Source organism: Lissotriton helveticus, chromosome 6 (genome assembly GCF_964261635.1).
Source record: "Lissotriton helveticus chromosome 6, aLisHel1.1, whole genome shotgun sequence".
Classification (NCBI taxonomy): Eukaryota; Metazoa; Chordata; class Amphibia; order Caudata; family Salamandridae; genus Lissotriton; species Lissotriton helveticus.
The window spans coordinates 1,528,754,051-1,528,774,273 of NC_136067.1; the positions used below are offsets into that span (position 1 = coordinate 1,528,754,051).

General features: G+C 42.8%; 1 long non-coding RNA gene across 1 annotated transcript in view; it reads left to right on the forward strand.

The window, feature by feature from the left end:
• Window positions 1–20,223, forward strand: part of LOC144761809 (uncharacterized) — a 100,291-nt gene that overhangs the window by 46,945 nt on the left and 33,123 nt on the right. The window contains exons 4-6 of the long non-coding RNA XR_013595904.1: window positions 3,752–3,865; window positions 10,273–10,361; window positions 16,994–17,113. This is a non-coding gene — a long non-coding RNA (uncharacterized LOC144761809). The remainder of the gene's footprint in view (window positions 1–3,751; window positions 3,866–10,272; window positions 10,362–16,993; window positions 17,114–20,223) is intronic.

Genomic DNA, 20,223 nt, shown 5'->3' on the forward strand with positions numbered 1-20,223 from the left:
CACACATTCATTTTTGTTAGGCATGGGGAGATTAAGTGATTTGCCCAGAATCACAGGATGTTTGGCGTCGTTACCAAGTCTCGAACCCAGATCCCCAGGTCCGTGGTCGAGCGCCTCGGACCTGCCCTGTGTTCACCTCCAGAGGGTGATTGCACATTCCTAGATGTAGGTAACAGACCAGCCCTCGAGTTCTCAATAGCTTGGTGTCTGTTCCCAGGAAGGCAAGGGTTTTGTCAACAACTGGCCACATAGCAGGAATTAGCCATCTGGGAGTGAACAGGAACATTTGGCAGAAAAAAGGACAGCCTTAGCACTACCGATTTTGATTTGGAGATGCTAAGTTGGGCCACTCCCATTAATTCTGAGCACCCTCCTAGGCCCCTTTGACCCAAACCTCAGCAGGCTGTAGAAACAGTTTGAACCCTGACAGAGGGGCCGGTACCTCATATAAATAGACGATTATCAAGAGAACCAGAGGCCCTTTTGGTGGAAGAATATTTCAGCCATCTTAGATTTAGAGCTTCTGGTAATTGGGTGGCTAGCGCATAGTAACACATTACCTCTGTATCGTCAGAACATTCCTGCACTTGAGGAAACTACTTCTGAAGAAGAATGCCCAGCTTTGAATAAAGAAGACTCCTAACCTGTGACTTCTGTCTGGCATCCAAAGACTGGCAATATGCTTCAAGGGTCAGGCGCTAATCTCTTATTTTTCTTCTCCAGTGCCAAAAAACTGAATGGTTCCTGATTCCAACGCCATGTTTATGGTAGAGTAACGTTTCTCCTGAATTGTAATTCTGACTCTAAGTCTGAAGGTGAAACCTTGGACCAGGATGAGGCACCAGAATGTCAGATTTGCACTAACCTGGCAAGCCAAATCCAAAAGGAATGCTGCCCCTCTCCTCGCTTCCTCCATCCAACTGATAACCATACAGAGAATACAATGCTATACAAAGGTGGATTTGGGGAAAGGAAAGTGGTGTGAGACATAGAAAAACAGACACACAAGCTATCTTCAGAGTGCCTGTTCTTACAGCGGGGCTCAACATGCTCTCTAGAGGAGCAGATGTCTAAAACGAGAACACACTATTTTAGTTTTTCACCTTTTAATTTCCAGTACATTAGACCTAATATGGTACGCTACCTCTAGTAGGACAAATGATATACCATGTGCCATTCTCTGTACTTCCATCTCCTTACGGATTGGTGAAACTCTAGGTACAGCTGAAAGACAAATGCAACATCTATATTGTATATAAGGAAATACCTGAGCTAGATTACTTATTTTTAGGTCAGGAACTACCTTCAGTGGTTCATCGGTGAAATAACTGTTCTGAATACTTAGTAATCTAACAAGAACATAAACTGTAAGATAAGGAAACACATTAATTACTTCTAGGCAAAAGCAATCACTTACCCACAACTGTCAATAACTTAATAATATATTGGTTGTTCAAAAAAATTATAAACTAAGTTTGTACAGGTGAGGTTTCTTCCTGTTTCTCTTGTTGAGCAAATAGTGCACCTTAATTGCTATGAAATCTTGCCCTGTCCTTTACAGAGATTTAGGCACCAAAACCGATGTCTTCAGTGTAAGCTTGTCAATAATGTATCCGACTTTGAGGTTTCCTAGTCGGCTTCAGCTTTCATCCTTACCACACTGAAGGACTTTATCTTTTATAAGAAGACTAAGGCCTAATTACATGTTTGGCGGTCCATCAGACCGCCAAACCTGCAGTGGAGGTGCAGTGGGGGTCAGGGACTGGCGCACTAACGGTCTGACTCCCGTATTACGACTACAGTTGTTGGCCCTCCATAGGACCACCGCAACCGCCAGGGATCGCGATGGTCTGAGGCTTCGATTGCTTGGCGGTGCCGTAGCATATTACAAGTTTCCTTACCTCCAGCAGTCTCATGGCGGTACTGATGCCATGGAAATGCTGGCAGTGAGGAAACTAAGGGAGCCCTACAAGGCCCTCTGTTGCCTCAGGGCCTGGGGATACAATCAGGGGGGAACATGGTGTACCCCCTGTGTGCATGCACCCCAATTCCTGCACGGCATGGACTGAAAAGTCCATGCCCTGCAAGAACTTGCTTTGGCGCTCCTTCGGCGCTGCAGTTCAAAGGCTCAAAGTCAGAAGGTAAAACTTTGGCCGTAGTGACCTACCTTGTTTTTCTGACCTGTTCTCCATCACAGTTGGCATAAAATTGCACCTAGTTCCTGGTCTAATTCAGCTTGTGGATCTCATCTGGCCATGCCATCAAATGCCGAAAGAATTCTCGTGCAGCCCCTCAAGAATGGATTTTCAAGACCTCTTCACTCTGAACTTGGACACAGTGTTATTTTTTTCTCACCTCCGAGGCTAGCAATCTTCATCAAGTTAATAAATAATATGATGAAATCTTTACACCAGAACTCAATGACAGCAACACATTCTTGGGTTTCTACATCATTACCTTGGCTTCAGATTGCTTGTTGTCAACTGTATATTCTCTACAGAGTGAGATCATTACTTCCAGCTATCAAGGCCTTGGTGACATGTCATTTCTATGGTGGCAGTGCTCTAATGACTGGCATGGGTGAGAACCATCCGTGCCCCCTTTTTCTTGCAGTGAACTGCTGCATTCAAATTTAAGATGTAAGAGTATAACTCCAACTCTCAGAGAACTACACTGGTTCCCTTTGCCCACCCTCGTCACTTACAAGACCTATGGGACCACACAATACATGGAAAACAAAATCAACATGTCCAAGAGGCCTCCAGAAGACGTGGGGCAGCATAGGAGGATTAGAATCCAAGAAGTTCAGGAAGGAAAGGGAAATATATCAGTCATACTCAGCTTTGCTTTGAGAGTGTGAAACTTCATCTGGGTAGAAATCCAGAAATGACCACCTCTACCCTCTTCAGAAAAAGAAAAGAGCTTTGACCCTACTATTGAAGCAGTACCTTATTTCAGTGCAATCACTCGAAATACAGGTGCAAAAGAGTAATGCCTACTCCTACCTCACTTGCTACCTTGCCCACTTCCCCCAGCCAAACTCCAACTATCCCTTCAGTTTCTCCCCCTCTGCCACTTTTGCTGTTCCGTACACAGCCCATCCTTCCCTCCCCCACCAACCCTTGGTGCCTTTTAACCCGCTACAGCGCTCCCTTGATCTATAGCTAGACTTACACTATATAAATACAGATATTTATGACATAAAGTACCCTCTAATGCATGAATTGCTATAAAATTGCACATCAGTATTGTAGGACTCTGGACCGTGTACTCATCTGGCTCGTGCTTTCTGTGACCTACAGCCCCCAACATTAAGAAATTAATTGAAACAGAATTACCTTTCGGGATGTCTGGGGTATTTTTAAGGATTTGGGCGATCACAGGCCATTCAGGAAGACAACTTCAGGTTCGTGAAATCGAAATCCAGCTCATGTACGTGAAATTCATGAAGCACGCCATAAGAGGGAGCCAGGAGCACAGGAAAATCTTTGTTTACAGTGAACACTTTCATATTTAATATTGTTCCAACCTATTTAGTACGTACACTTAGCTCTGGCCTCAAAAGCATCACGTTTCTAATACCTTTATGAAAAATGTCGTTTGAAGTTAAATTAATGTTTTATGTACAATAAATACCGCTACCGAATGTAAATCATGCTATGCAAAATATAAAAATGCTATTTTTTGGGGGGGAAATATTAATGGAAGTAACTCTGGCCATTTACCATTTTCTTGTTTTCTCCCCCACTAGCAAGCCAATGGACCTTTGACCCGAAGCAGAACCTTCGACCTGCGGTATGGTCTCACGAGACACACGTTTACCTCCTCGGGCTGCTTTCAAATTGAGCTGTGACAAGGGTCAGAGGTCAGTGGGACAGAAGTAAAAGGAATTGAGCTCATCTAAATTGCAAACATGAACATAAAAAATGATTTTCTGGAACAGTATGAAGTGGTTGTCCTTTGCTTAGACAGTTTTCTACCTACGCCTAGCCAAATGGGAAATGACACACACGATGCTATTGCAAATACTAGGTACAGTAAACAAGTATCACCGGATGGTCAGGTTCATGTTAGGTCAAGTAGTAGATAATATTAGTTTGTATAATGTTTTGAGGCGACAATTTTCCTGGGCATAATACCTTGTGCCAAAAAAGGCATTGCAAAATACAACCAGTAAAGAAAGGATGACGTAGTTTAGTTCTTAAACTCGATGAGTAATGGAAACGTTTTTATTTTCTTATGCAAAGAAAGCATAACATTGAAATACAAACAAAATTAATTAATTTGCACGAGTTGTGACACAACTATTTATTTCGTTGGAGTCTTAATGTGCGTTTGCACAGAAACGCAGCATTTATATTCTGCATACTGTATTGGAATAACAATGTAAATATTAATTTCTGAACAGCAGATATTTTGTAGACTAATTTGTCTTGTGAGTTTTAAAAAAAATGCTTCGCTAAAACCTTGACGAAATGGTCGACTTGTCTCAATACTTTGCAGAAAACAAACAGAACAAATAACTGGTGTTTGCGTGTTATTGTGGGTAAAATCAATGTAAGAATCGTGTATGAAAAATGTCCCTTTACATTTTGTTTTATGCAATTTATTGAATACGTTTTAAAGAAGGAAGAACAGTTTTGCTCTTAATTTGTTGCAACATCTGAAAGTTCATTGGGTCGTGACCCTCTCTTTAGGATAGTTTTTCTGGGCACCTGCAAAGTCACTAGGCACGCGGCCTGAAACAAAGAAGCACACGCCGAACTCCAGTTGCCAAGGGAACAGTTCTGGTTCACCAATGAATGGAAGGTTTTTGCCCCCACATTGGCTATGTCAGGAGCAGCCCAGGCAGGCGCGTGCCAGCTGTTACTGAAAGAGCATTGTGTGAGACCAATAGGCGGAAAGCACAACGGACAGGCAAGCTTGCACCGGAATAAGTTCATGTTATGCAGCCACTAGTCAGTCACTACCAGGGCTCAGCACTGTTAATGCCATGCATGGAATATTTACTTGGGGGCAGTAAAACATGCTATTTGCAACAAGTGTACAAATAAACATAGATGCAGTCATCTAAAATAAATTCTAGGTTACCGCAGCAAAACAGCCTAATTAATGTGCCAAGACACTGCGTACTGCCACACTCACAGATAGCATTTTACAATAAATGTAAGGAGAACAATTCTACTAATACCCACAAAGCTTAGTGAATGGAACTTCCCCTCACTGCATGGATTTAATGCCTTGTGTCAAGGTTTTGGGTAAATAACTTGTGTTTTTAAAACGATTACCGTTGAAATACAGCTTAGAATATACCTTGCATAAAGATGCATAGAAAATAACATTGCATTTATTACCATTGTTGGGGGAAGGGCAGTGGCAGTATACCCCCCATTCAGCACTGGCAATTAATATCATATCACGCAATGCAAATAAGCAGGTATAGTATCTCACACACCACATAACATCCTGAAGTTGAGACTTAAAAATATAATAAAATCACTGTATGACAGGAAGATTCACCATGCAAATTGTATATGTTCCTTTCCAAGAAAACTACATTAGTGTGAAGTTCCTACACGTTGAATATATGTAAATATTTCGAAATGGAGTGTGGCTGCCAGACTGTTGTTACTAAACCATAATATGCAGCAATTAATTCTACCAGCACCCTTCTGCTGGTCTAAAGTAGCATATGAACAGGTAGAGCCCGATTTATTAAAACAGAGTTAAACTATAGCACGATAAGCTTTCTTCTTGTCTGGGTGTAAGTAACGTTTTGAATTATTTATAAAACAATCCTACTTGAACAGGGTGCAATGATTGTCTGTGCTTCTGGCAAAGAAGCATCTTTTGGAGTGCTCCCCATCACTAGTACAAGGGTGGGGTCCTCGAAGGTCTTGTAGGAAAATTGACTGGGACACAGGTCAGAACTTAGTGATATTATGACCTCCCCTTTAATGAGTCCCCCTTTCCTCTCCCCTTCCTGGGTTCTCCCGGGTTCACACTGTTCCTTTACCTTGTCTCTTTAGTCCATTAGAGGTGCATTTTTCGAGTAGGGTAGCATCACTGTATGTGGTGTGCATTGCACTGCCCACAGAGTGCCAGGAGTAATGTCCATGTCCCTGACTTGGCAACTGGTGCAGACCCAGCAACTATGGCGCTGGCGCTGCACAGCAGGTGATTGGAAGAGGCGTCACCACTACTCATTGAGGCGGTGGTGAAGTCACAGTGCTTGTAACTCATCAGATCTTGCAGCTTAGAGTCTCCCTTGGACCCAGATGCAAAATCCACCACCCAAACAAGTGGGGTGCTGATTCTTCTTTCCAGTGGTGAGTACTTAGGTACTTAGATAATGTGTTTCTCTTGTAGCACTCTTTCCCTTTCTGGGGGACCATGGACCATGGTTTGTTCTATTAGCATTGCATGATTTGTTAGGTACTTGGTCTTGCAATGAAACTTCCGTGGAGCACCGAAGTTCCTCTGTACAGTCCGTCCGTCGGGGCAGAGGGGTGTACAATCTCGCTCCTAATTCCGCATCACTTTGGGATTCCTGAGCTTCACCCTCCTAGTGCAGGTCCTTGTCTTGTGTAGCAGTGTTCCTCAGATCCTAAAAGGGATCTCATCTTCTAAGCTGTGTTTTCCTCCTGCAGGGGCTCTTCTAAAGTCACTATTGATCAGTTAGTCACCTCCCTCCCTTTAAACAAGGTCCAGGCAGCAACATTTCTGTCAGTCTTTGTTAAAGTTCACAGGTTTCTTGTCCAGGAAAGGGGATTTATCAGTAAGTGTCCTAACTCTTGAGTACGGAAAATTTCCTGGTCACCACTGTTATGGAGAGACCAAATTCCTGATAGAGAAATCTTGGCACTGTGGTTTGATATTTCTGCTCCTTCTGGATAGAGCAGTTGCAGACAGGAGTTGTTTATTCCGATAGGCAGCTTGGAGACAATCTGGGTAGTTCAACTACTTATTCCACTCTGATCAAGCCAGCGGCTTTCTCGCAAGGTGCTAGATAGAAGCTGGGGTGCCGATTGGAGGCTCCCGTCAAGAGAGAACCCAATTAAAGTACAAGATTGTCCCACTTAACTACCTACAAGCTGTGGGAGTTAGGCCTCGCAGTGAACTATGGCAAGGAAAGGGCAAGGGAAACTCCCTTAGCTTCAAAGGGGCCCTCTGTCTTCTCTTCTCCACACCCTAACGTCTCTTCCTCTACAAACAATAAACAATCCCTATATTGTCCTGGAAGGGCCGAACAAGTCACATCTGCTGTTGGACCCTCCCCAACTCTACAAATTGGGTACCACTTGGATGTAGCAAATACAAATTGATGCCAGTGTGGCTGTACTCATCTAAGTCACACACTCCTTACTTGCATCCTATTTACCATGTGAAAAATATACCCTGTGAAAAATATATGCATGAGTAATCCACATTCCCCATTTTGCACATGAGTGGACAACGGACCCAGTTGCAGTGGATATGCAGACCAATTTAAAATGGTTGAAGATGCCAGCAGGTGGCTCTCCCTGTTATGGACAGTGAAAAAGCACTGCCTTGCCACAAGAAACAGTGTTGCTGCCACCACTGTCCATACTCCAAAGTCCAGCGACCTGACCAGTGCTGGCTTGTGTAGGGCGTTCCACCGGGCGTTGACGTGGGGCGGGGGAGGGGCAAGGTGGGGGGGTGTGTAAAATACGGGAAACGGACGATTACAGGTAAGTAACGTACAAAATAAATAAAAAATGTTGTTGCGCGTGCTGCATCGCATTTGACGTTGCAGCACGCGCAACGAAATTCGTTTTATTTCTTTTTTACGTTACTTACCTGTAATCGTCCATTTCCCGTATTTTACAACCCCCACCCTGCCCCTCCCCTGCCCCACGTCACCATCCGGTGGAACACCCTACATGAGCCGGCACTGAACCTGACCGTAGTCATACTCAGTAAAGAGGGTGCACATGGTGTGCCCCTTCAGGCCACAGAACCCCACTCAGTGTCACAAAAAACCTTCCTTTTGTCATGCGTGCTGAAGGTGGGGGTAAGCAATTTAGGCCTTGCTATGATGAACTCGAGGCAGGGGTGCAATCGTTCCAGAGCTATGTAGGGGTTTGTTTTCTTTCCCAGAACATCCACCTGAGTCTTTTAGAAGTAACATGTCATGCTGTTGAGTGTGTGAAACGTAATTACATTTGTGAATGCTCACTAAATTACCCCAGAGTTAGAATTCATCACATCTATGTGCTATTTTGTTGACCACCCCATGACACACCTCTGGGGATACAACAAGTGTAAATTAGGTTACGAGCTACGGTTAACATTTTGAGTTTGTGACTAATAACCACATACTCATCGTTTTGTGAGCATTCATGAATCACTCAGTGATTGTTTCTCACCCTGGAAATTATCGAAGATTTGCTCTCGCCAATGCCTGCAGTTAATCCCTTATCAGGGAATAGGGAAAGTGTTTCTCCTTTGGAAAAATATTTTCCGAAAGCAAAAAAAAATTATATCTGTACTGTTTTTTCCCCAATGCGGAATTGAACTTAGTGAACAGTTCTGTATAGGGAAAGTGTCTTCACCTAAACATTTACATGTATTTTCCTGGAGTAAACATTGAAAACTATGATTGACACCTATATACACCAGGAAAGGATTATACCTTTCCAAAAAGTGTAAATGTACATTTAAAGAAATCTCTGTGCGCACTATTACACTTGTTTGTGAATTAGTCCGTATATATGTACTTAATGCAAGCATGGCTACTTTAGGCAGAAAGCAGTGTTGTTACCTACTCTTTTTTGCAATAAACTTGCATAACTTGTATGGCTTTTTTAAGTAGTAACACTGACTTACACCTGGAAAAATCCTTCATGTATTGTTTCCTTAAGATTGCACCACCTTACTGACGTAGCGTAGGTGTAGGTAACAATGACACTGGTGCATAATCTTTCATAGTAAATCAAGCTTCGGGCACGAGAGCATACGGGATCTGTAGTTAATCAGGAGAAAATGCCAATACAACGAAGTGAGCAGCTTTTTATCCACCAGATACTATAGGTAGAAGTGTTTAATATAATTAAGCACATAACCACGTGTGCATCTTGTCACAGTGACATTTGCTTTCCCTTTGAAGATTGAGGGGCATATTATCAAGGGGGGCGATATGCAATTTTCGCCGGTTTAGCGGCCGTTTTCGGCCGCTAAGCGGCGAAAATTCGATCGCCCTATTATCAAGCTGTCGCTTACAGCAGTTAGGGACAGCTTGAAGGCGATAGCGAGCAGTTTGGGGCCCGCTTTGCATGTCAGCGATATTTATCGCTAATGACATGCAAAGTGGGCGTACCCAACCCGTTAGCGACTGAAAGAAGTCGATAACGTCGCTATCGCCTATTAACAGGACCTGCTCTGACCAGTTCTTAACCATGTTATCCAATGGGAGGTGGATAACATGGCTAAGAGCATTTTGTTGCTAATGCGAGAATATCGCTGTATTCTCAGCGATATTCTCGCATTACGCCGCTATCGCTGGATATTTTAGCGCAATGGAGAAAAACGTTGCTAATAGCATGTTTTCTCCGCTAAAATATCCAGCAATAGGCAGCGATAAAAAAAAGTAGCTAAGCGCATTTAGCGATAAATATCGCTAGTTGTTGGTAATATGCCCCTGAGTATGCACACCAACTTAAAGACTTTTTAATAATTACAGAGGATTTACTTACATCATTTTGCTGTATATTTTTATGATTTCCCTATTTAAAACTTAAAACTTGTTTCTTTTTAAAACCAAGATTCAGCTCACTGCAAGCAAATAAATCTACACGAATTACATCTCTGACAGGGAAATCTCTGCAGGCAACTGTGATGGCATCAAAGCAATCTCACAATTGCTTGGAGAGTTTCAGCAGTCTGAGATCTTCAAACACAAATGCCATCCAAACAGCTCTTCGACAAATGCATCTTTATTGGTAGTCCTGTTCATCAGCACCTATTCTAGAGCAACATTTCCGTTGTGAAGGATGGTTAATGTTTGTTGCAATCTTAATCTGAAAGAATCATTGCTATGCCACTGACAAGGTGTTTACAGGCTTGCATGCTAAATTCTGATACAAAACAGTGCATGAATTTGAATGTTGACACGTGAAAGCCAATCACTTTCTTTGGAATGCAATCAATCTGCTATTGGTATTTGATGCCTGACAAAATCTTGATTGATAACACTGACACCTGTTTTCTGTTCCTTACTATGTGATCGTTTTCACCATCTCCCTACTGAAGAAGAACATTGCACAATCATAAAAGTTGCCTTGTTATTGGAGAGAGAGGGAGCCAAGCAGTTCGTGGGATGGAGGGAAACCAGGCTAAGAGTAAGCAAGTTTTCAGATTAATGAATGTTTGTTTGTTCATATGTATGTGACATTTCTGGAGCCCAAACCTAGCAAAAAGGCATTGAAGTCCTATACAAGGCCAAAGACAAGCATAATTTCAACAATTGATGCCACCGCCCAGCTCCTACACAGTCAAAGCCGACTGCCACCCGCCCAACAGATTATTAGTTTTCTCGTAGCCTGGCGGCGAGGCGAGGCAGTCCCACTGCGGTGCCTATAAGAAAGGCACTACAGTGAGAACATCAAATGCAATCCATGTCGTGCAGGAAAGGGGGTGCATGCACACAGGGGGGCACAACAGGACGCACAACATGTGCCCCCTGCATTTATCCCCATGTACAGGGGCAATAGGGGGCCCTGTAGGTCCCCCTTTACTTCCTCACCGCCAGCATTTTCATGGGGGGATCACCGTAATGAAAAGGCTGGTAGTGGGGAAACTCGAAATATGCTTTGCAGTGCCGCAGGGGCACTGCCAAGCATATTACTTCCCTAGACCGCCGAGCCACCGCCAGGGATCATGTATCCCTGAAGTTGCAGTGGTTCTCTTTAGGTCCCACTGCCACACTCATAATACAGTGGTTGGACGGCTAGTGTGGCTGTTCTCGACCTCCACTGCACCACCACCCATAGACCTCCAAACTCATAATCAGCCCCCAAGTGACTTGGAATTTAGTGAAAGTTGGGGTTGAAACTATCAAGGTTCATGCCATTGAGTCAACAGTTTCTTGTATATTCTTTTGGACAAGTAACAGTAATTCTGTCTTGTTCGGGTTGAGCTTCAGGTAGGAGCTGGATAACCAGGTCTGGATGATGTGCAGGCAATCATTGGGGCATTAGATGTCTGAAGTAGAGGAGACTTTCAAGAAGAGTTTTGTATCATTGGTGTATTGGTGAATGTTGATGCTGTTATCTGTGAGTAGAGAACCAAGTACTCCATGCAGAGGTTGAAGGTGACAGAGGACTGTGGGGAACCATGCAAGACTCTGCAGGTGATAGAAATCTTTTGGGACCTGTGAACAAATTGGAATCAGGTGGAAAGGAAGTGAGTGACGTTGCTAGTGAATCCCATTTAAGACTCCAGCATGCATGTGAGGCTAGGATAGTCAACTGTGTTGAAGAAAGCTGAGAGGTCCAGCAATCTCAGAAGACATTTCTCTTCTTCATCTGTGGTCAGGAGGACATCATCTATTATGTTCTCTCACCCCTACAATGGTGAGTGGGGTGAGAGAACACCTCGAGGAGAGAGCGTTGATGAAGGATGGGGGTAAAACATCCTCTTCATAAGAAGTGGCTATGAGGGAGCTGAGTATGATGGAGAGATGTGCAAAAGCTAGTGCTTTGAAGGACAACCATTGGGGGCTTCTATGGGAAAGAGTGGGCATATGTTCAAGCAGGCTTGGTGTTCTGGAAATGGGGATTAAAGTAGGAACATATCCTTTCACCTTCCTACACCTTCCCCAACTCATTCTCCTTTGCTATCCCATTTGAATCCATTTTCTCTGCCCCACAGCATGGTCTCATTTAACTCCTGCCCTGTCTCCAACTTGGGGTGGACGATAAGGGGGTTGAGACACCGCAGTAATGCATCTGATAATTGACTTAATGACCATGGTACCGATAACCTTTATAGCCTAAGTGGACAATTTCAGCAAAGGCCCTCACCTCCACCTTACTGGCACAGGACTGTCCACTGTATTTTTAGTTTATGATGTTTCAAAAGGTTTTGCAGCCAAGACAGATGCCTTCAAACAAAGAAAGATTCTGGAAACTTTAGTGTTGATGGTTGTTGATGAAGTAAGACTGGATATAAAGAAACATTTTTTACTTTTCAGTAGCTAGCCAATTTAAAGGTCACACTTCTCTGGCAGACATCATTCTGATGAAAGTGCATCTGCCTTTGTGAAGGATGCATCTTTGTCGAAATGAACGCTGGGCCGGCCGCCATGTTCTTTCAGCCAGCTTAACACTCCTTTTTTTCTGAAGAAAGAAACCCTCAAAGCTTAGTAGCAGTGCAGTCTCAGGAGTCTGCTCTTCCAGAGGCCAGTCCAGCTGGCTGTACCCACATCAGTATTGCAATTCCATGAGTAGCAAGTACTACAAACCAGAAGTGAGGAGTTTCCACTAGTCCTTCTCCTCCTAGGGGGCAACAGCTAAGGTTATCTGCCTACTTGCTCCAAAGACTAATTGTGAGTCCCCTGCCTCCTTCATCAAATTCAAATAATGATAGGATTTTAAGGACATGGTTGCCCATATTTGTGGGAGTAACTTGGTCGATGCTGATATGTCTGAAGCCTATTAAATTATTACAGATGCTCAGTTTCTGCCCTGTTTTGCTCAAAAAGACAAGACGTCTATAGAGAGACCTAAATAATTTGACTCTGGTCACTGGAATGTGAAAGGGAATGGTGGCTCATCCTGCTTGTCTTTTAGGAGACAAAAGACCCTGGTACATCCTCATGCCACAAAGTTTCCTTTCAAGGCAGAAGAAAGGCCATATATCATTCTTGCCGCATCAACCCTAGGCTGCTTGAGCAGCCAAGATACGCCATGTCCCGGTGTCAGAAATGTTCCACCTTGAAAGAAATCATATTTGAGACATGATTACTGCACATCTACATTTACCAATGAATTACATTTGCCATATGTAGATACATGAGGCAAAGATGGAGTTTTCACTGTGTTCCCAAATCATTCTTTTGAATCAAGTTCTTATGGTGAAAGCAACTTTGTATAAATAAGAACTGCTACTTCAGCCTGTAGAATAAGATGACACTTTTGATTTCTGTTACTTCGGCCTACATGTGGCATCTGACTTTTCTGCCACTAGAGCTGTTTTCTGCGCAGCACTACTGTAGCCTTACCTAAAGGTCATGGAGTCAGCCAGTTAACCCCTTATTTAAGGGCCAGTGCACATGCACTGGAAGTTGTTTAGAAGCCTTTCAGGGCTTTGAGTCAAATTAGATCAGCAATCTAAAACCTTACCTTCCATATCAAGAAAACATTGGGGAGACCATGCTCAAAAGTGGAAAAGAGTAAACAATTAAAACATTTATGGGGATTTCCTAGATAAAAACAAAACAAGCTGGGAACATTTTCTCCTTGGTTGACAGAACAAATTGAACGGAATAAGGGTGATTATCTTCTAAGACGTGCTATTGCTAGGAATACCTAGTCAGATGTTCTTCCATTGTCCGATTGTCTCTCATTAGGTAAAAATGTCTAGTAGCAATTTTAAGCACCCTCACATTAAACCCTCAGATGATTCTATGCAACTCTGCACTATGTCAATCTTTCCATATGTGCAATTGCATATTGCAAATTTTCTGTCCGCAGCCAAGAAGATACGAGATGTTAACTTTGCTAACACGCACTATTACTATTCTTTATAATCTATTTATCTTATTGAATAGGTATTCAATGCATCTTATGGAATAGGTATTCAATGCATCTTATGGAATAGGTATTCAATGCATCTTCTGGAATGGTGAACAACCTTTACAACGCAACTTTTACCACGCAGTGCCTTTACGACGCAACTTTTACAACGCAAACCATTACAACGCATTGCACTGGGGGGCGCTCTAGGATAGGGAATAGGTTTAATTTACTATCCAACACCTTCCCTACTATCCACGGGGACTGGAGTTGGAATAGTAAATTAAACTATTCACTATCCAGCGCCCAAAAGCACTATGCGTTGTAAAGGCATGCGTTGTAAAAACAGCATTGTAAAGGCATGCGATGTAAAAGCATGCATTGTAATGTCATACATCCCTCTTCAATATTAATAATGTTGTGCCTCTGCTATACTCTGTTAAGCAATGCTGAACGTTGTTTTACTTTTAATTGTGACCTGTTGAGATATTGTATTGGTTAACTGTTAATTAATGAAATATTTATATCGTGATGGAGGAATACCATATTTAAATCGTTTTGTTGATGAACTAACCTTGTCCCCATATGTAGATCCAGAAAGATATAAATAATTACACATAGCCAGACCTCACAAGACAACACGGATATATAAGAATGATATGATTGAGGATACATCATACTTTTGATGCATGGTCTTACGTGTCTCTCAAAATAGCAGTCTCAAAAACTACATGCCACTTCTCAGCAACTTCCTATCCTTCAAGAGTACTGCGCTGTTCCACAGGTCTACACGTTCTTATTTAGTGACGGTAAGTAGCTCCTATTTGTCAAGGACAACTTTCATACCCATCTGCTGTTTTTCTGCCTCGCTCTCCTAGATTCTTTCTACTGCGCTCTTCAGCCCAGTGCACATCTAAAACATCCGCACTCACATACTTAGCTTCAAACATTCCACACACCCACCTCACTAGCTCAGCAAATCGTTAATATACTACTCCATCCTGTTTGACTGTCCTAATTGACACTGCATGCATCGATGGCTTATCAGTCTCTAAAACACTTCGTGCCACTGCTAGGTTTTGTAACTTTATCCTATTTCCCTATAGCAGTAAACTTCCCAACTCAGGGCCGGCTTTAGGGCAGTGTGACCTGTGCGACTGCACTGGGTGCTAACCTGTGGAGGGGGGTGCTGACCTCAGAGAGGGCTCTGTGTTTAGTAATAACTTATGATTGAAGAGATGAGGAGCACATTTGCCCCATGGTAGTGAGAGAATTTCAGGAGGTAGTCATGGAGGATGGGCGTGCCAAAAATATTTGTCGCACCGGATGCCACTTGTGATAAAGCCGGCCCTTTACCAGCAGATAGACCACGGAGCTCACCCACAGCCCAGCTTTAAAAAGTCAGAAAGTAACTGCTGACTTGCTGTAGGTTTCTGTACTTTGGCAGCTATGGTATCTCTATGTGCTCAAGTTGGCAGCGCATTGATTCTGATGCTTCTTGTGTCAGTATCTTTTCGAACCCCTTTACTGCACATTTCCCACGTTTTGAGCCACAAGCAAGCCTACAGAGCTGCACTCTACAAACTGTAAAGTCCTTGGCTTACCTACTGATCTCAATCTGTTTTGATGGCAGTCACAACTTTCTACATGTTAAAGCGGTCCTCCAGTCTTCATATGACCATCAGGTCTGGACTTTGGAATTGTGATTTTGTTTGTGATGTTATCAGTAATGATGTTTAGGGTGTAATTAGAGATACTATTTGTGATGGTGACTTTGGTGTTATTAGCTACATATTTATGTTATCTGTGAGAAACTTTTGAGGTCATGAGCTCCCTTCCAACTAAACCACTGTCAAAGAATATGTTAGATGGAATTTGTAGTCATGTTCCAATTCAGTCCAAGTCTATAAAAAAGGCTTATTGATAAACGGGAGCAGCCGAAACAGTATCAACCTTCGTCTGTCTTGCTCACCACGTCGATCATCTTTCCCAATACAAATCAGCACAATCCAAACAACTTATGTGCAATGGAATCAGAATATAAGTTGGAACCACATAAGGCAGAACCACCAAACATGGTATATACTACAGTATTAATAATATACTCTAACACTTCAGCTAAGCCTTTAATCAAAATATTCAGTCAGCCAGTGCCTTTAAGTGAATTTCCCTAATTTCCTGATGATATGCTATTAAAATACATATATGTCATTTTCAATGTTCTGCATTTGTGTGAGTGGTCTACCAAATAGAGACAGTGGTAAAAAAAAGTCCCTGACATGAATGCAGCAACAAGGCAGCCTCTTGTTTCAAAATCAGCACGGTTCCACAGATAACCAACAAAAGCTGCAAATTCTGCATGATTGCAATACTAGGTCAATAAACTGTCACAACACAAGCGGACGCCTCTGTATAAGCTGAGTCATTGACTCTACAGTCCTTGGAGTGATGCATAAGGTTAGCCTACCAATCATCTTCATTAAGATTACGGTAGACATTGCCGCAGTACAGACTAAATGGTCATCAAAAATTAATGGATTCTCATTGTTCAATCTATGGGTTTTTGGCCTCCCATGTTTTAAATCCCACTGTCTCTAAACACTTAAATTATTTAAGGACTTTTCAAGATGTCCATGAACTTTTAAACGAGAAAATGTGCATTTATACTATTTCTTCCTTTGCCCTTGGTTTAGTGTGAAATATCCCTTGATATGGTTGGGGGTGGATTGCTGCTTTTCATTACCAATGCATATTGTCTACCGCACATTTTTACAGTGAAGGTGTTTTTTTCCACTTTTAGTCAAAATATCTCTTCGGGCGCATGATAATACCTGCGATTCAAGTTTTATCACAGTCAAAGCATCTCAACTGCATCAAGCTGATGCCCAAATAAGGGTTATATGTGCATGTTCCATCTTTAACAGCTCCTTGCCTGGCAGAATCATATATGAAGGGACACTGTCTACAGGTTATGCCATAAGGCCATGTCTTTGGCTACAGTCACTCGCCTGAAAATGTAGAAGGACCAGAGTGAAAATTTGTGTGTTCATTCTTGGGTAAAATATTACAAAAATAACCGTAAAGCGACTGGTTCTTTCATAGATTGTCACTGGGAAGCGGTCATAGCTATCGCACGCGGCTGTGGAGTGTTAGCATGTGACCTACCATTGTGATTAATAGCTGGTGCGCAGTTGCACAGTAGGATTAATGCCATTACCTTGCTTTGTGTTTTTGAGCATCTTCAATAGAAAAGTCAACCTTCTCCAACAGAACTGCAACCCACTTGATCCGAGCCAGGAGCGGAACAAACCTCCAAATATCTCCTATAGTAAGGACCCCACTTAAGATCGGCAAAGGTATGTGAAAACATGAGTATTGCGGATACGTGCTGTCATGCTTTTGTTCACAGCATAGAATGTGTGCATTATTCATAAAAGTTAAGAAGACTTTTTCAGAGTACAATATTGTAAGGCAAGCCACTCTTGAACATGGAGGAGCTTGCCACAAGCACCACTTTAATATTCATTGGCACAGCTGCACCACAAAATGCATTCATTGCCCAACCACTGAGTGGTGAGAGGCTAGCTGGCCTCTGTCCCACGCGGCATTAAATCCAAGATCATTAGGAGGAGCTGTGCAAGGCCCATGCTCAGAACTTCATTCATGCCATCTGAGGCTTAGGGAATATTCACTTTTACTCTTCTTGAAGAAGCATAAGGAAAAATCTTAGAGCCATGCTTAGTTGAAAACCTAGTCTAATTCCTATGGTAGCACATTTGTGGGTGGGTTTTTACTAAAACCCAATCAGATGTACAACAGTCAGTGGCAGTGCTCAGTAGCAGCCCATCTCTAATGCTGGGCAGTGGTCTCCCTCCATCCCGTCATACCCCCATACTACCTAACACTTACCAGAACCCCATGATGAAAGCGAAATAAGGTTGGCTAATGGAAATGTCCTGCCTTCTCTGGCACTGAATATCTGTGGTTCAGAGTAAATTATTGGGCAACAGTCCTCATCATAGCATTTAGTCTGAGGTAGAGTGGACTCCAGACACAAAAGAATGCGCTACTATAGTTCTTACACTTTCTAAATTACAGTTGTCTGTTATATAATACATTAATTTATTTTAAATGACAGAGAATATTCATTGCCAACAAGGCTGCAGCCAAAATGGGATACAATAATAAGCACTGAGCAAAGAAAACAAATAAGGCCTGATTTACAAAGGCAACTTACACTTTTGAGTAAGTCTCATTCTTTTCAGTAACTTACAGTTTTGTAGTAACTTACACTTCTACGGTAAATTCAGCAGTACACAAGGCCAACCAACGGTACTGCAACACCCTCCCACAGAAATTAATGGAGTTGGTGACTTACTTGAAAAGTGTAAATAACTAAAAAAGCACATGTAACTACAAAGGTGCAGTTTGTGAAGATCAAAAAGTAGTAAACGTACTCAAAAGTGTAAGTTACTATAAAAGTGCTGTTTGTGAATAGCAGTTTTAGCAAGTATTATAGTTCTATTGTAGTACTGCAAAATGTACTACAAAGTGCCGAAAGTACTTTATCTTATCCTAAATTACTACACATCATAGCAATACTATAAAATCAACATTCTGCCAAGGAAGGAAAAGGCATTTGTAACAAATGTGTGCTCAATTCCTACATCGCTATATACCTTCTTACAGAGAGCAGAAGGGGTCTTGTTTAAGAATGCAGCATGTCAGAGCTTCTGTGGGTTCTCTGCTCTCTATCTCCTAAAAAATCAATCCCCCACAGAGATACAAGGTGCTTTTATAGAGGCACTGCTCCAGATGTTAGGGTTATATCTTTTTGGTTACCACAAATGTTTTTGTAAATGTCTACAATGCCAAAAACGTTTGCCTAGAAGTTTACTGTCTTGCAGAGAGAGCGTGGAACCCCATTGGTAAAAAAGTGTGCAAAAACTTCTCAAATGAAATTGCAGCGAAAACTTGAAAATTATATTCCATCAATGTATACAACATGATGGCACAGAAAGAAAGCGATGAACCCAAAAAAATGTTGAACAAAAAAAATGTTTTCATTTGACAGCGTTCAGCTGCTTGTCAAGGTCGTTCATCTGCAAACTGTGGCCAAAATGCATACAGCTTGTCAAGGTCATAGCTTAGAACAGTGTACTCAGGAAATAAAAAAAGCATTTGCAATGCAATCGGTCTCACCTTTGGGACCTTATATGAATTTAGCTGTGCAGCATATTAGCCTGGGTGCTGAAACATCTCATGTTCCATAACATGAAGGTAAAGTAAGCACCAAACTGCGTGACAAACCAGGTATGGGTATTTATCAAAGGAGGGAGGGGAATAGATCAATTGATCAACGGACACAGATTACCACTCTGAGGGGTGGAAGGTCCAGTATCAGCAAGTGTCCGTTTCAGGTACAACTGGCGCAATAAAGGGGTTGCTGAACTGTTCCTATAGACAGACTAGGGGGATTTGACTGACGTGACCAAGGTGTGGAAAGAGACACCCTAGGGCATCCATTTTGTTGGATTTAGTTGCCTCACACACCCAGAAGGGTGTCATGCTTCATCATCGGCGTTTGCTCCTCGTCGGGGAGGCGGTGCAATCCCGGACGGGCTCACCTCAAAGAGGGGCTCTTTGGCGGAGATCTTTTTATCCAACAGCCTTATGGTGAAGTGGGGGTGTGTGGGCAGGATGTAGTGTTGTGTAGCGAAAATATTAAAATGTAGCAAGGGGTACCGGAATTAAGGGGTACTGGAAGCTCCTATGCCGCGTGGAAAAACCTACCCATCTCCGCCGAGCTCGGCGGAGATGGGTAGGTTTTTCCACGCGGACACGGGCAGAGTGAGCTGCATTCAATAGACTCACCCCCGATGTACTGACCCGCCGACCCCTCATGTGGCAAGTAGTCCCTGACCATTAGGCATAGGAGCTTCCACAGAGGTATTGTACACCACACACATGACACAAGCATGTTGTTGTAATTATTTTTCTTCTTTACACTTTTTATAAGGTCCTGATGAATCGTGGGTGACTTTACCCTGAGCGAGAAACATGTCGACCAGTCTCACTTCTAGCCCTCTCTAGGGTCACTCGACCTAACTGGCTGATACCTAGCGAGCTAGTTTCACCTTTTAATAGCAGCCAGGGGACCCTCAGAATAAAGTTAATTCCGGTACCCCTTGCTACATTTTAATATTTTCGCTACACAACACTACATCCTGCCCACACACCCCCACTTCACCATAAGGCTGTTGGATAAAAAGATCTCCGCCAAAGAGCCCCTCTTTGAGGTGAGCCCGTCGGGGATTGCACCGCCTCCCCGACGAGGAGCAAACGCCGATGATGAAGCATGACACCCTTCTGGGTGTGTGAGGCAACTAAATCCAACAAAATGGATGCCCTAGGGTGTCTCTTTCCACACCTTGGTCACGCCAGTCAAATCCCCCTAGTCTGTCTA